Here is a 13,531-nt window from a genome sequence, read left to right as displayed (position 1 = left end):
CCATGAACTCCTTCTTCTCTCCTATTTCATATTGCAAAATGCTTCCCATCATCTCCATTCTCTCCTCTCTCGCCTCTTCCTCAGTTTATGATGAAGAGAAGATCATTTAGCATGCCAGTCTACAACCTTTCTTATGTCTTTGATATTGTCTTGTCATTTCACGTATTTTTCAAAAACTTTCCCCTCATTTTCATTCTCATTCTCTCTCTCTGTCTCTCTGTCTCTCTCTCTGTCTCTCTGTCTCTGTCTCTGTCTCTGTGTGTCTCTCTCTCTCTCTCTCTCTCTCTCTCTCACTCTCTGTCTCTCTCTCTCTGTCTCTCTCTCTCCCTCTCTCCTTAGCTCTGTCTGACTTTTACTACTTACTTCACTCTGAGTAAATTATCTAATCCTTCTAAGCCTCATTTTTTCATAAGTAAAATGATGACAATAATATTTGCAATTTCTATGTCAAAGTATTATAGTGAGAACATTTTTTTAATCTTTAGGCTTAAGTACCACAAGCAGATGCTATTAGTTACCTGGTTTCAACCTCCATCTTTCTATCTTAATATGCTACCTTCTGTATGCCACTTAACGTTGGTGAGTTTCAGTTTGTCTAGCTATAAAATGGGAATGATGATCAAATGAAACAGTATGTGAAAAGTCTTTTGGAAAATGTAAAGTATTTTGCAAAGTTTAAGGAGGCAAATGTGGTTCCCTGAGAGCAAAGATCTCAAGCTAAATTTTGTATCTTACCAGCTACATATGGTTGTATGATATTCCACATTTTAGTAAACTGGGCAGAAACCAGAGATTCCTAAGACTTCTCTGATCTTACAGTTCTGAATTAATACTAAGTCTCTGGAGCAGTTTATTTTTCATTTCACTGAGAATTTACAGTACAAACATTAGCCTGCCGGGGTGAGCCAGGAGATCAACAGGGAGTGAAGAGAGCAGGCTGTCAATAGGGGACATCACCTGCTTCTGAGGGAGAGACTGCCCAGGAGAGAGGAGAGAATTAGTGACAGGTCAGGCAAGTTGTAAGTTATTTCTCGATAAAAGTCTGCAACCTGACAGACAGGAGCAGGAAACATTAATTCACAGGCTTTTAGTGCCTGAGAAGCACTTCACATTCATAACTTGAGGTATGTTTTCCACAGCCATTAAACTAACAAGAGAAGACTTCAGGGACTCTCTGGCGAGGTGACTTTGGCCTGCGGTCAGAATATATTTGTTAGTAAGGGGAGGAGAATGAGGGAGAGGAGACTGAGTGGTAAAGCGAAGGGACAGCTTCATGCTGCCAGGGTGAAATGGGTACTCCTAAGTGTATAAAGAGAGAGGGCCAGCATATGTTTAATAAAGCATTGCTTCTGGTCATTTCCCTGAGAAGAGGATTTTTCACACCAGGCCCAACTCTACGAATATCTATAATTGAGCTATTGATTTTGGGGTATGTTCTTTAGTTTCAAACCAAAGGCTTCATTCAATTCATTAAAAATAGAGGAAAGAGTACCGAATCTAGGTTGTAGATCAAGTTTTACAACTAATTCCTTATGTGATATTTGATAATTTCCTTACTTTCTGTGAGCCTCACTTTTCTCCCAACCCAGCCTTAGGAGACAGGTCACATTTTATCCACTCTTGGACTATGTACTCTTGATTGATCCAAGCATTCTGGGGGAAAAATAGAATTATGGAAGTAAAGTCACTAAACTCTTCCAGCATTTGATCCAGCAATTTGACTACTGAATATATATCCCACAAGGAGGAGGAAGAGAGAGAAAGAAAGAAAGAAAGAATGAGAGAGAGAGAGAGAGAGAGAGAGAGGAAGGAAGGAAGGAAGGAAGGAAGGAAGGAAGGAAGGAAGGAAGGAAGGAAGGAAGGAAGGAAGGAAGGAAGGAAGGAAGGAAGGAAGGAAGGAAGGAAGGAAGAAAATAAAAAGAATGAAGATAAGAATATCGTCTAGGCTTGTAATTTCACTGATATAGGAAAAAACTGTCAAATGAGGAAATTCCATATACTGTTGGAGATTGCTACCTTCTCTGAAGCTTTAGGGAGTAGTGTAGTATACTAAGACGTTGAGCAATTTGCCCAGGGACACATAGCAAATATATGCCAGAGACTGGACTTTAATGCAGGTCTTCTTGGTTCTGAGGTGAGGGTTTTATCCTCTATATCATCCTAAAAGGAAAGTAGGTGTTTACGAATTGAAGAGCAACTTAGACATTCTGACGGTATATAAATGGTTTTAGTGTGCCATAAAAAGGATGACTATAAGAAATTCACAGATACATGGGAGAAGACTTATGTGATTTGATGAAGAGCCAAGATAAGCAGAAAAAAAGGGGACAATATACACAATGACAGAAGCAAAAACAATGCTGAAAGGCAGCCAAACTCACATTAATTATAATGACAACATTAGTCCCAGAGATATATTGATGAAACCTGACTTCTTCCTCTCAACAGAGAGATGAGGGTCTACGAATGGGGAATATGGTATATGCAAACAGACAAGGTCTTTGTGTTGATTGGTTCGGGTGAGTTTCCTTTTTACAAAGGAGGTACTGATGAGATGGAGGTGAAATATTTAAGGGAAACAATTGTCATAAAACAAAATTGTTTTAAAATCAGAGAAGATTTAATTAAAAAATCTTGAAAGTACTTTTCAAATTTGATTATTTAAAATTCTATTTTTTAACATTCTGTATCCTAATGTCCTTTCCAACTCTAGCATCTTAAATTGTGAAGTGCCCTTTCAGAACTAGCATTCTATAGTCTCTAGTACATCATACTGTGTTGTGAGGCCCCTTTCAGGTCTTAGGTCCCATTTTCTAACATTGCAGTATTTTATTTGTTATGTTTTTTCTTTGTTCTATGTCTTAACATTTCTGTATGTAAAATCAATATGGACATCACTCTATGATTCCTCTATTTATGAGTCCCTGATTCCTCTTATCTATTTTCTGTTGTAATTACCTTGTATAGTTTTCTCCTCCTACCTGATGTAGTGGACATTTCAAAAGAACTTTCATGTCCAGCACAATTTGTAGTGTTTAATTTATTTATTTTACTGAAGCAGAATCAAAATAAATTGGCATACTTACATAATAAAATTTAGGACAACTGTTTTTTTTTTTTAATTTCTCATTTTTAACACAGTTCATATCACATAACATAATTCCAACTTTTGGTCAGGTGATATTTCTTTTAAAGCATTTACAATATAGACCACAAATGTTTTGGGGTTTTTTTTAACATTAACCAACTGAGATACAAATAGTAACTCTGTATGCTAACTTCATAAGCCCTTGATCTAATGGTCTCCACACTATTACTAAGAATTAAAGGACCCTAACTTATTGTTGTTGGTCTATAGTCCTAAGCCTAATGACTTAATTTTAGACTTGACCTTGGATGTTCCCCTACCAACAATCTATAATTTAATAAATCTGGTATTAAGTTTACAAACCTCTTGACTACAGGAAATTGCCACTAAGAGTAGGGACATTGCAGGAAACCAATATCTCCCCAACTTCATGTCAGTTCCAGGCAGGAGTAGATTGTCAACTTGCATTCAGTGAGGCTTAGAGTCTGCCAGGTGTCAGTGGAGAAATTGAGTCAGGAAAATCTTACCTCAGTCCAGACTGAACAGTTACTCTCCTACCCTTCCCATGAGATCACCTCTTTCAATTCATACCAGCATCTCACAGGCTTACTGGCATCATGGATTGGAGGCTCAGACTACCTTTGTTGCTATCCATACCTGGAGTTAGACTCAGAAGAACAGTCACTTAATAGTCCCATAGCACCTTAAAATAGCAAGTTCCAATAACCAGGTTTCAGATATGACTATAACTTTACATTGGCTAAGGAACATCATTTGAGGCAAGTCTTAAGTGGCTTACATGCCTTTCTATACCTGTTCTAGTTTCTGCTTAAATAACAATCATAAAATCAAATTTACCATTAAAACCTTAACTTTTCCATCAATGCCAAATTTTGCCCAAAGTGACCTGCCTCTGGGAGACTTAGACTAAAATTCATTTCCCCAAACTAAAGATGTCTCTGATTTAGTGTCAGTAATTAATTCAGTCAATTGTTTTAATGCTAATTGGTTTCACATCACTTTGTAACATGTCCAATTTTTCCCCCTCTCTCCCCTCCCCCCACCCCCTAATACCCTGCATTCTGATTATCCCTTCCCTCAATGAACCCTCCCTTCTATCACATCCCACCCTTCCCTTATCCTCATCTTCTCTCTTTTCTTGTAGGGCAAGATAAATTTCTATACCCCATTACCTATGTTTCTTATTTCCCAGTTATATGCAATAATAATTCTCAACATTCATTTCTAATACTTTGAATTCCACTTTCTTTCCCTCCTTACCCATTCCCACTGAGGAGGTAAGCAATCCAATACAGGCTATATATGTGTCATTTTGCAAAAGACTTCAATAACAATCATGATGTGTAATACTAACTATATTGCCCTCTATCCTACTTTATCTGCCATTATTTTTTATTCCCTCAGTTGACCTTGTCCCTTCCCAAAAGTGTTTATTTTTAGTTACTCCCTTCTCCCACTTGGCCTCCCTTCTATCATTCCCCTCAGCCCACTTGTCATCTCCTCCCCTACTTTCCTGTAGTATAACATAGATTTTCATACCAAATTTAGTATGTTATTCCCTCAAGCCATTTGAGAGAGTAGATTCACTTTCCCCCCTCCCCTTCTCCCTTTTCTCCTCCATTAAATAACACATTTGTCTCTTTTATGAGTTATACCCTGCCCATTCTGTTTCTCCCTTTCTCCTCCCCATATTTTCCTCCCTCACCCCTTAATTTTTATTTTATATGGTTTTTTTGTGGATATCATCTCTTCTGATTCAACACATCCTGTCCTCTTTGTCTGTGTGTGTGTGTGTGTGTGTGTGTGTGTGTAATCCCTCCACCTACCCAAATACTGAGAAAAGTCTTGAGAGTTATAAATATTTTCTTTCCATGTAAGAATGTAAACAGTTCAGCTTTAGAAAGGCTTTTATGATTTCTCTCTCCTATTTACCTTTGCAAGCTTCTCTTGATTCTTGTGTTTGAAAGTCAAATTTTCTATCCACTTCTGATCTTTTCAGCATTAATGCTTGAAAGTCCTCTATATCATTGAATGACTATTTATTCCCTTGAAGTATTATACTCAGTTTTCATGAGGTGAGTTTTGGTTTTAATCCCAGTTCCTTTGATTTCTCTAATATCCTGTTCCAAGCCCTTCAATCTCTTAATGTTGGAGCTGCCAGATTCTGTGTTATCCTGATTGTATTTTCACAATACTCAAATTGTGTCTTTCTAACTACTTGCAGTATTTTCTCCTTGACCTTGGAACTCTGAAATTTGCCCACAATATTCCTAGGAGTTTCTCTTTTCAGGTCTCTTTCAGGAGGTGATGAGTGGATTCTTTCAATACTTATTTTGCCCTCTGGTTGGAAAATATCAGGACAGTTTTCTTTGAGAATTTCATGGAAGATAATGTCTAAGCTCTTTTTCTGATCATGACTTTCAGGTAGTCCCATAATTTTTAAATTGTCTCTCCTGGATCTATTTTTCAGGTCAGTTGTTTTTTCAATGCGATGTTTCACATTATCTTCTATTTCTTCAAACTTTTGGTTTTATTCTCTAACTGCTTGGTTTATCTCATAGTCATTCATTTCCCTAAACTCAATTCTCTCTTTCAGAGAACTATTTTGTTCAGTCAGCTTTTGAATTTTCTCCTCCATTTGGCTAATTCTGCTTTTTAGTGTCTCCTTCTCCTCATTGACTTTTTGAACCTCTTTTTCCAATTGTGTTAGCCTCTTTTAAAAGGTGTTATTTTCCTAAGCATTTTTTTTTTGGTTCTCCTTTACCAAGGTGCTAACTTGCTTTTCAAGCTCTTCTATTGCTTGAACCCTGTTTAAATTCACTTTGGAGGCCGTAGAGGCAGGGGTCTTAACTTCCTGTGATAGTAAGCCTTGTTCTTCCTCATGTGAAAGGATGAGAGGAGATACCTGTTCACCAAGAATGCAACCTTCTATGATGTTATTTTTTCCCCCCTTTTTTGGGCATTTTCCCAGCCTGTTACTTGACTTCTGAATCTTTGTCAAGAGATTAGACTCAGCAGCTCCCTGTAGCCAGAGACTTTAAGCTGAGCTACCTAAACAATGGAGGCTTCCCAGCCTCTATAGCTGCCAAGGCCTCTGCCTTAGCCTGGGGCTATTGCTGAAGAAACTGTTCCCTCTCATCTTGCTGGGCAAGCCTTCCTTCACTGACCTTTGGAGCTTTCTCTGTCACTTGTGGGTTGAGGTATCTGGGACATTTCCTGCTAGTAACTCTGCCTAGAGGTCTGTTCAGGTCCTGTTCCTCCCAGTGCTGCATGGCAAGGACTGTGCTCCACTCTTCTCAGCATCCTATGAGATAGACTTTTCCTGTCAGCCTTCCCAGTTATCTTTGACTGGAAACCTCTTTTGATCTGTTGTTCTGTGGCTTCTGCTGCTCTTGACTGTGTTGAGAGTTCCTTTCACAGGTATTTTGTGGGCTGTGGGGGAAGCACAGCTGCCTGAGCCCACGATGCACACTCTCAGAGGTGCTGCTGCCATGACTAAGAGACGGGAGGGACTGAAGGGTTGGAAAGCTGCAGAAGTGGTGGTTACAGCACCAGTGGTAGCAGTAGCAGCTCCGAGCAGCCACAGCCCAACTGACTATTTTTTGACACTGGTTCCAAAGTTGAATCTTGCTCCATGCCCATTTACTGGATATAAGGTTTAGGTGGAGCTTTCATAAAAAATTGATGGGAAGATATGGACAGATATTGCTTATAATGAGAAAGTGTGCAAGGTTTTAAAAATAATTAAAAGTTACATGACAACTATACAATTGTGGATGCATTAACATGTCGAATTAGTTCTTGAGTATACATATGGATGATGCTTTAAATTTATGGTGGGTAGGATATCTTCTATATAAATACACTTTCCATAAACTATTTCTATGTGTGGAAAAATAGTTGTGATGCCAAGTAAAGATAAAAGGTAATTGTAATTATAACCTACCTTCATATACATATTTGTGTGTATATGTGTGTGTGTGTGTGTGTGTATATTTATTTCCTGAATGCTTTAAGATTCCATTATTTCATTGATAGAGGAATGAGTTTTCAATCTACTAATGCAGATGACAAACTCTGATACAGAAGACAGTGCTTTATGCATACATGCAGGTATGCATGTACATATGCATGCAATATTGACCAGGCCTGTAATTTTATGGATGTAGGGAAATTCCCAATGAGGAAACTCCCTGTGTCAATTCAACATATATGTGTTTTATAACAAAGTCTTAGAGAGATACCTAGGAAAATGAAAAGTCAAACAACTTTTCCAGATTCATAGAGCCAGTATGTTTCAGAACCAGAACTTTAACCAAAATCCTTCTGATTCTTTTCTAATTACTCCCTTTAATGTGAGTGTATGTTAAACATATACTCAATATTTTAGTTTTAATGCTGTCCTGTTTGTGTCTGTGTCTTCTAGAAGTGAAAGTTTCAAGCTTTATAGTTGTTGTTTTTCAGTTGTTTCAGTCATGTCTGCCTCTGTGAATCTCCCTTTTTTTTGCAAAGATACTGGAGTGGTTTCCCATTTCCTTCCCTAGCTCATTTTACAGATAAAGAATTAAATCAATCAGAGTTAAATGATTTACCCAGGATCTTACAGCTACTAAGTGTTTGAGGCAGAATTTGAATTGAGGTCTCCCTGATTCCAAGACTGGCACACTGTGCCCTGAACCTTCTATCTGCCATATGTGGGGTGTGTGGGGTATTTAGGGAGGACTGACACCTCTGGTATGAAGGCTTGCAGAGCCCATTTCAGGGCTGCTCATCCACCTTTGGTGTCTACTGGCACTCAATTCTCCCCTGTGACTCCAAAAAGCTGTAGCATGCACAATGGCCACACCTTGGTAAATCAAGTTGAAGGAAACAGGCGACTGTCACAGAGTTAGTGTGGTGTCTACCCCAAGCTTGTGAAGACTATTCCTGGTGGAGTATATGGATGAGAATAATTTGTTCCATTGACCATGAAGGTAGCTGAAACAGGAACTGAGGAGTGTTTAGAGTTTGGGCAGACATTGAAGATGTCAAGGTCTTCCACTGCTGCCCAGGCTCTGGTCAGTTTTCCTGACTCTTGTCTTGCCACTGGATTTCAAAGATTCTGGAAGAGAGAATGAGGCTGACAAGTTTGTGCAAGTCTGCTTTTTAAATCTAAAACACTCTATGATTTCAGTGGTCCTCTTCAAAAATGATGTGCAAACAGCAACAAATAGTCTGTGTGTATATGTGTATACACACACGTACACATGTATATACACACATATATGCATATTTACATGCATACGCATTTGCCTATTTGTATGTGAACACACACAAAACATATACATATGAGATATAGGTTGAGTTTTAGAGTGGGAAGGAACCCTTCAACATAAAATACTATAGACAGAAGTCCCATTAAAATTGTATATTATAACAGAGTGTTAAAGTTTGAAAGGACTTTAAATGTCATGTCATCCAACCTGATCATTTTCTAGATTAGGTGAGTTGAGGTTTAGACATATATAGTGAGTCACCCAGGGTCACACAGCAATTTAGTGACAGGACCAGGATTTGAGATCACCTCCTATTACAGCAGGATTCCTATCATTGTAGAAAACAAAGCACTTTGAAAAATCAAAATACATGAATGAAAAAGTACTATTAATGACATAAAAATGATAGCAAAGCAGGAATTTAACTAAATTCAGTTTAGAAAATATAAGGAGAATGTTCCATTCTAAGCCCAAATCAGAGTGAATAGAAAGGAGAGGTAAAGGGACACTGAGTAGAATTGAAGAAACGCACATTCAAAGTGAAACTGAGAAATCTTTTGTCAAACAAAATTGTAACTGTGTGAGAAGACCCAGCAGGAGATGTTCTCAAGGGAGGAGGTGTGGATACCAGAGGGATTCAGGAAATCATTAACTACTTTCCTGAGGGGGAGTGATGCTATGAGCAGAAAAGAGGAAGAGATGGAGAATAAAAGTGGAGATAACATAATAAGAAAATGAAAACTCACTGTGAGGATATGATGTGGTGAGATTTTTACTCATTAGCCTAAAAGGGGAATTTCAGTAGTGCTTCCCACTGGTTCTTGTGTGGGCCCTCTGATGTGAGGGTAGTATGGTGTTCTAGTGGATAATTTGATTTTTCCAGATTAAATAAATATACTCATAGAATTATTATTATTAAGATTGGCGGAACCTCAGAGGTCATTAAGTTCCACCTCCATAGAAGTGCATGGATTCCTGATTTGATATTACTCATGTCAGTTGTGCAGCCATTACATCATTCTATTCTACTAGGATAGGGAACTTGTTGCCTAATTAAATAGCTCCTGTTGGGCCTTCCTTCCAAACAGAAAGGTTTAATCTGGCCCTCTAGTACCATTAAGGCACTAGCCCTTTTGCTGCCCTCTCTAACAACCTAGAATAAGCCTTCTCTCTCTTGCATAGTACTGGAACTTTTTAAAGAAATGTCTACTACTTCCCTATTGTTGTTGGGACTCTGGATGCTTTCACTGGGCCTGATAGATAGTAGGCACTTAGTAAACACTATTTGATTGTTCATGTTCTTTTTTCTCAATAAATAGCCCTGATTATTCTTCCTTGCATGCCATGGAACCCTTCCCCTTTAAGAACTTGCTTTAATATGTTTCTGATATCATTGGTAAGGAGGACACCTCTATAACTTCTATGGACCAAGAACAAGAACAAGTGAGGCCACAGAAGAGAGGGGAATCATCATAGTTTAGCCTAAATTATATGAGTTGACAATCAGAAAATGTGAATTTGAATCTCTGCTCTCTTAATTATTACCTGTTTTAACAGAGACAAGTTATTTCATCCCCCTGGTTCTCAGCTTTCTCATTTGCAAGATTATTGGGGGTAGGGGGGTAGGTGAGCTCTAAGGCCCAATGCAATATTAAATCTAATATTTGACACCACTTCTGTGTAAATCATTGTTGATAAGGTGAAGCACAGGCATTTTACACTCATCCTGTAGGCTTTTATTGCCTTTCATTTACCTGATATTTTGATTCATCAGAGTACTCCATGATTTTCAGTGATATAGAAACTTAGGGATTGTCTGTTGGTTAAAAAGGAGGGGAGAGGGAGACTTCTGGAAGCTAAGATGGTGGAATAATCTATAATTGCTATCTCCTGTCCCTTGTTGACCTTGAAGAGTCCAGAGAATATCTCCCAAGGAAAAATCCTGGAAAAGTGGGAGCAGCAGAAGGGATAAACAGTCTCTTAGGCCCTGAGGCTAGGAAAATTGCAAACGAGGATCCCTCTTGCTGTGGCTGAAGGGCAACAGTGCAGGACCAGTACCATCCCAGACAGCCCCACTGCAGCAAACAGGGAGAAGATTCTGAGCCCCAGAGGAGTGAAGCCCACAACTGCCAATACTAGGACCCCAGGTATGCCTCAGTGCCCCCAGGTAAATCAGGAAGACACTACAGCAGATGGAATCACCAGCCACTGAGCTTGCCTTATTTGCTACCTCAGCACATAAGACCTGCTTGCACCAAATCACTCCTCTCCCACACTTAATGCAGCTATCCCCAGGGTAACTCTGGGGAAATGTTAAAAGACTTCACTTGGTCTCTGCTTTTCAACACCATTCAGCTCAGCACTAGGAAAGCTGCGGCATTTTAGCTTCTAGCTGAAAGAACCAGAGGTCACAACACACAAAGCCTAAAGTTTTGAGCACAAGAATTATGGGACAGAGCCCCCTGTGCCCCAAACACAGAGAACTGCTTTAAAAGTCAGGAAAAGGGTGATCATCATGATTAAGGAGCAAAGCAGAAGAGAAAAGACCATAGAATCTTTCTATGGGGATGAGGGTCAAAACATGAATACCAAAGATGTCAGGATTGAGATTGAACTCCTATCTGAAACTTGAGACGGAATGTGAACTGGTGTGAAGCACAAAGAGCCTTCTTGGAAGAACTCAGGAAGGATTTTAAAAGCCAAATTAGAGAAATAGAAGAAAAACTGACCAATGATTTTAGAAATAGGAAAAAAGAAATCACAGAAGAATTTAAAAGGAAAATTGAATAAATGGAAAGGGAAGTACAAAGCCTAAATGGAGAAAATAACATTTTTTTTTAGAAGGAACAATTGGATAGATGGAAAACAAGATGCAAAAGTTAACTGAAGAAAGCAATATGATAAAAAATAGAATGAGGCCCTTTCCCCTCCACTTCCTGCCATGTTGGCTTTGGGATTCACCTTTCACTGCTGCCCTCCCTTCTCACGGAGTGAAGACAGCCACCAGCTTCCTGGTACATGAGAGGAACTGGTTTGACAAATTCAAGTACAATGATGCAGAGAGAAAGTTCTACAAGCAGATGAATGGTCCTGTGCCTGTCTCTTCCCAACAGAGTGCAAACACAAGCTCTTCCAGTGGTCCCAGTGGGGACCATAGTGAGCTGGTCACCAGAATACCCAATTTAGAGGCAGAGAACCAGAGCCTTTGGAGTGTGATTCAGGGCTTACAGCTGACCATCTCCAAGCTTGAAATTCAGCTGTGTACCCTGGAGAAATTGCTCCCCTTCCCACCTTTCTCTGGATCCTTAGACTGAGCATGTATCCCCCATGCAGAAGGTGGAGCTACTCACCACATCACCCGCTAAGAAGGCAGCCACCCCAGTAGAGGACAATGAAGATGATGATAATGACTTGTTTGGTAGCGATGATGAGGAAGAAAACAAGGAGGCAGCCAGCCTTCGGGAGGAATGCCTTTGCCAGTATGAAGAGAAGAAGGCCAAGAAGCCAAGGCTAATTGCAAAGTCTTCTATCTTCCTAGATGTCAAGCCTTGGGATGATGAGACAGACATGGCAAAGTTGCAGGAGTGTATCTGCTCCATAGAGCTGGATGGATTGGTCTGGGGAGGCTCCAAGTTGGTGCCTGTGGGGTATGTCATTTGGAAGTTGCAGATCCAGTGTGTGGCAGAGGATGACAAGGTGGGCACAGACATCCTGGAGGAGGAGATCACCAAGTCTGAAGATTATGAGCAGAGTGTTGACATAGCAGCTTTTAACAAGATCTAAAAGGCCCCTGAATGTGTGTGAATCTGTAACTGAAATAAAGGTTTAAATTTGGAAAAAAAAAAAAAATAGAATCTGGCAAGTAGAAGCTAATGACTTTATGAGACATTAGGAATCAGTCAAACAGAATCTAAAGAACGAAAACATAGAAGAAAATGCAAAATATCTCATTTGAAAAACAACTGACCTGGAAAGTAGATCCAGGAGAGAAAATCTAAGGATTATTGGTCAATCAGATAGCCATGATGAGAAAAAGAGCCTGGACAACATCTTCCAAGAAATCATCAAGCAAAACTGCCCAGAAGTCCTAGATCCAGAGAACAAAATAGTCATCGAAAAAATCCACCATACACCTCCCGAAAGGGATCCCAAACTAAAAACATCAAGGAAAATCATTGCCAAATTCCAGAACTATCAAGTGAAGGAGAAAATACTGTAAGCAGCCAGAAAGAAATAATTCAAATATCTAGGAGTTACACTCAGGATCACACAGGACCTTCCAGCTTCTTCATTAAAAGATCAAAGAAATTGGAATATGATATTCCATAAAGCAAAGGAACTGGGACTACAACCAAGGAGTAATTAAAGTTGAGTATAATATTTCAGGCAAGGAGATGAAGATTCAATGAAATAAGGCATTTCCAGACCCTCCTGATGAAAAGGCCAGAGCTCATTGAAAAATTCGATCCTCAAATGCAGGTCTCAAGAGAGGAATAAAAGAGTAAACAGGAGGAAAAAAACAAACTTGTTATAATTATGGGCAAACTGTTTATATCCCTATAAGGGAAGATGATACTTGTTAATCTTAAGAACTATATGTTTATTTTAATATATAAAAGGCATACACATAGATGGAGGGAGCAGTTTGAAGTGTATAATGTCATGATAAAAATGTGATGTAAGAGTGTGAAGAGATTGTAATATGAGTTGTGAAAAGGAGGTGTCAGAAAAAGGAAAATTACATCGCAAGAAGAGGCACAAAAATATATTATAGTAAAGGGAAAGAGGGGAGGGAGATGAGCATTGTTTGAGAGTTACTGTCATCTGACTGGGTTCAAGGAGGGAACCACAAACTCAGTTAAGTATAGAAATACAAGTAGCTCCCATAGGCAATAGGAGGGGAAGGGGGAAAGAAAACGAGGGGAGGCTAAAAGGGAGAGAACAAGTAGTGAGGGTAAAAGGGATTAAAAGGGAGGGGGGGCTGAAAGAAGAGAGGGAAGACTGAGGGAGGTGGTGGTCAAAAATTCAAAGTCTGTTGTGGAGGAGAAAGGAGAAGGGAGAGTTATAAGCATAAATGGGAAAAGGGAATGGAGGGAAAGTCACAGAGAGTAATTATAACCACGAATGTGAAAAGGATGAACTCTCCCACAAAATGGAGACAGATAGC

General features: G+C 39.3%; 1 pseudogene; it reads left to right on the top strand.

Moving 5' to 3' along the window:
* The first annotated feature begins 11,276 nt into the window (after nt 1-11,276).
* On the top strand, nt 11,277-12,147 carry LOC140518154 (elongation factor 1-delta-like; annotated as a pseudogene).
* The last annotated feature ends 1,384 nt before the right edge of the window (nt 12,148-13,531 follow it).

Source organism: Notamacropus eugenii, chromosome 1, assembly GCF_028372415.1.
Source record: "Notamacropus eugenii isolate mMacEug1 chromosome 1, mMacEug1.pri_v2, whole genome shotgun sequence".
Classification (NCBI taxonomy): domain Eukaryota; kingdom Metazoa; phylum Chordata; class Mammalia; order Diprotodontia; family Macropodidae; genus Notamacropus; species Notamacropus eugenii.
This window is presented reverse-complemented; position numbering and strand designations above follow the sequence as displayed.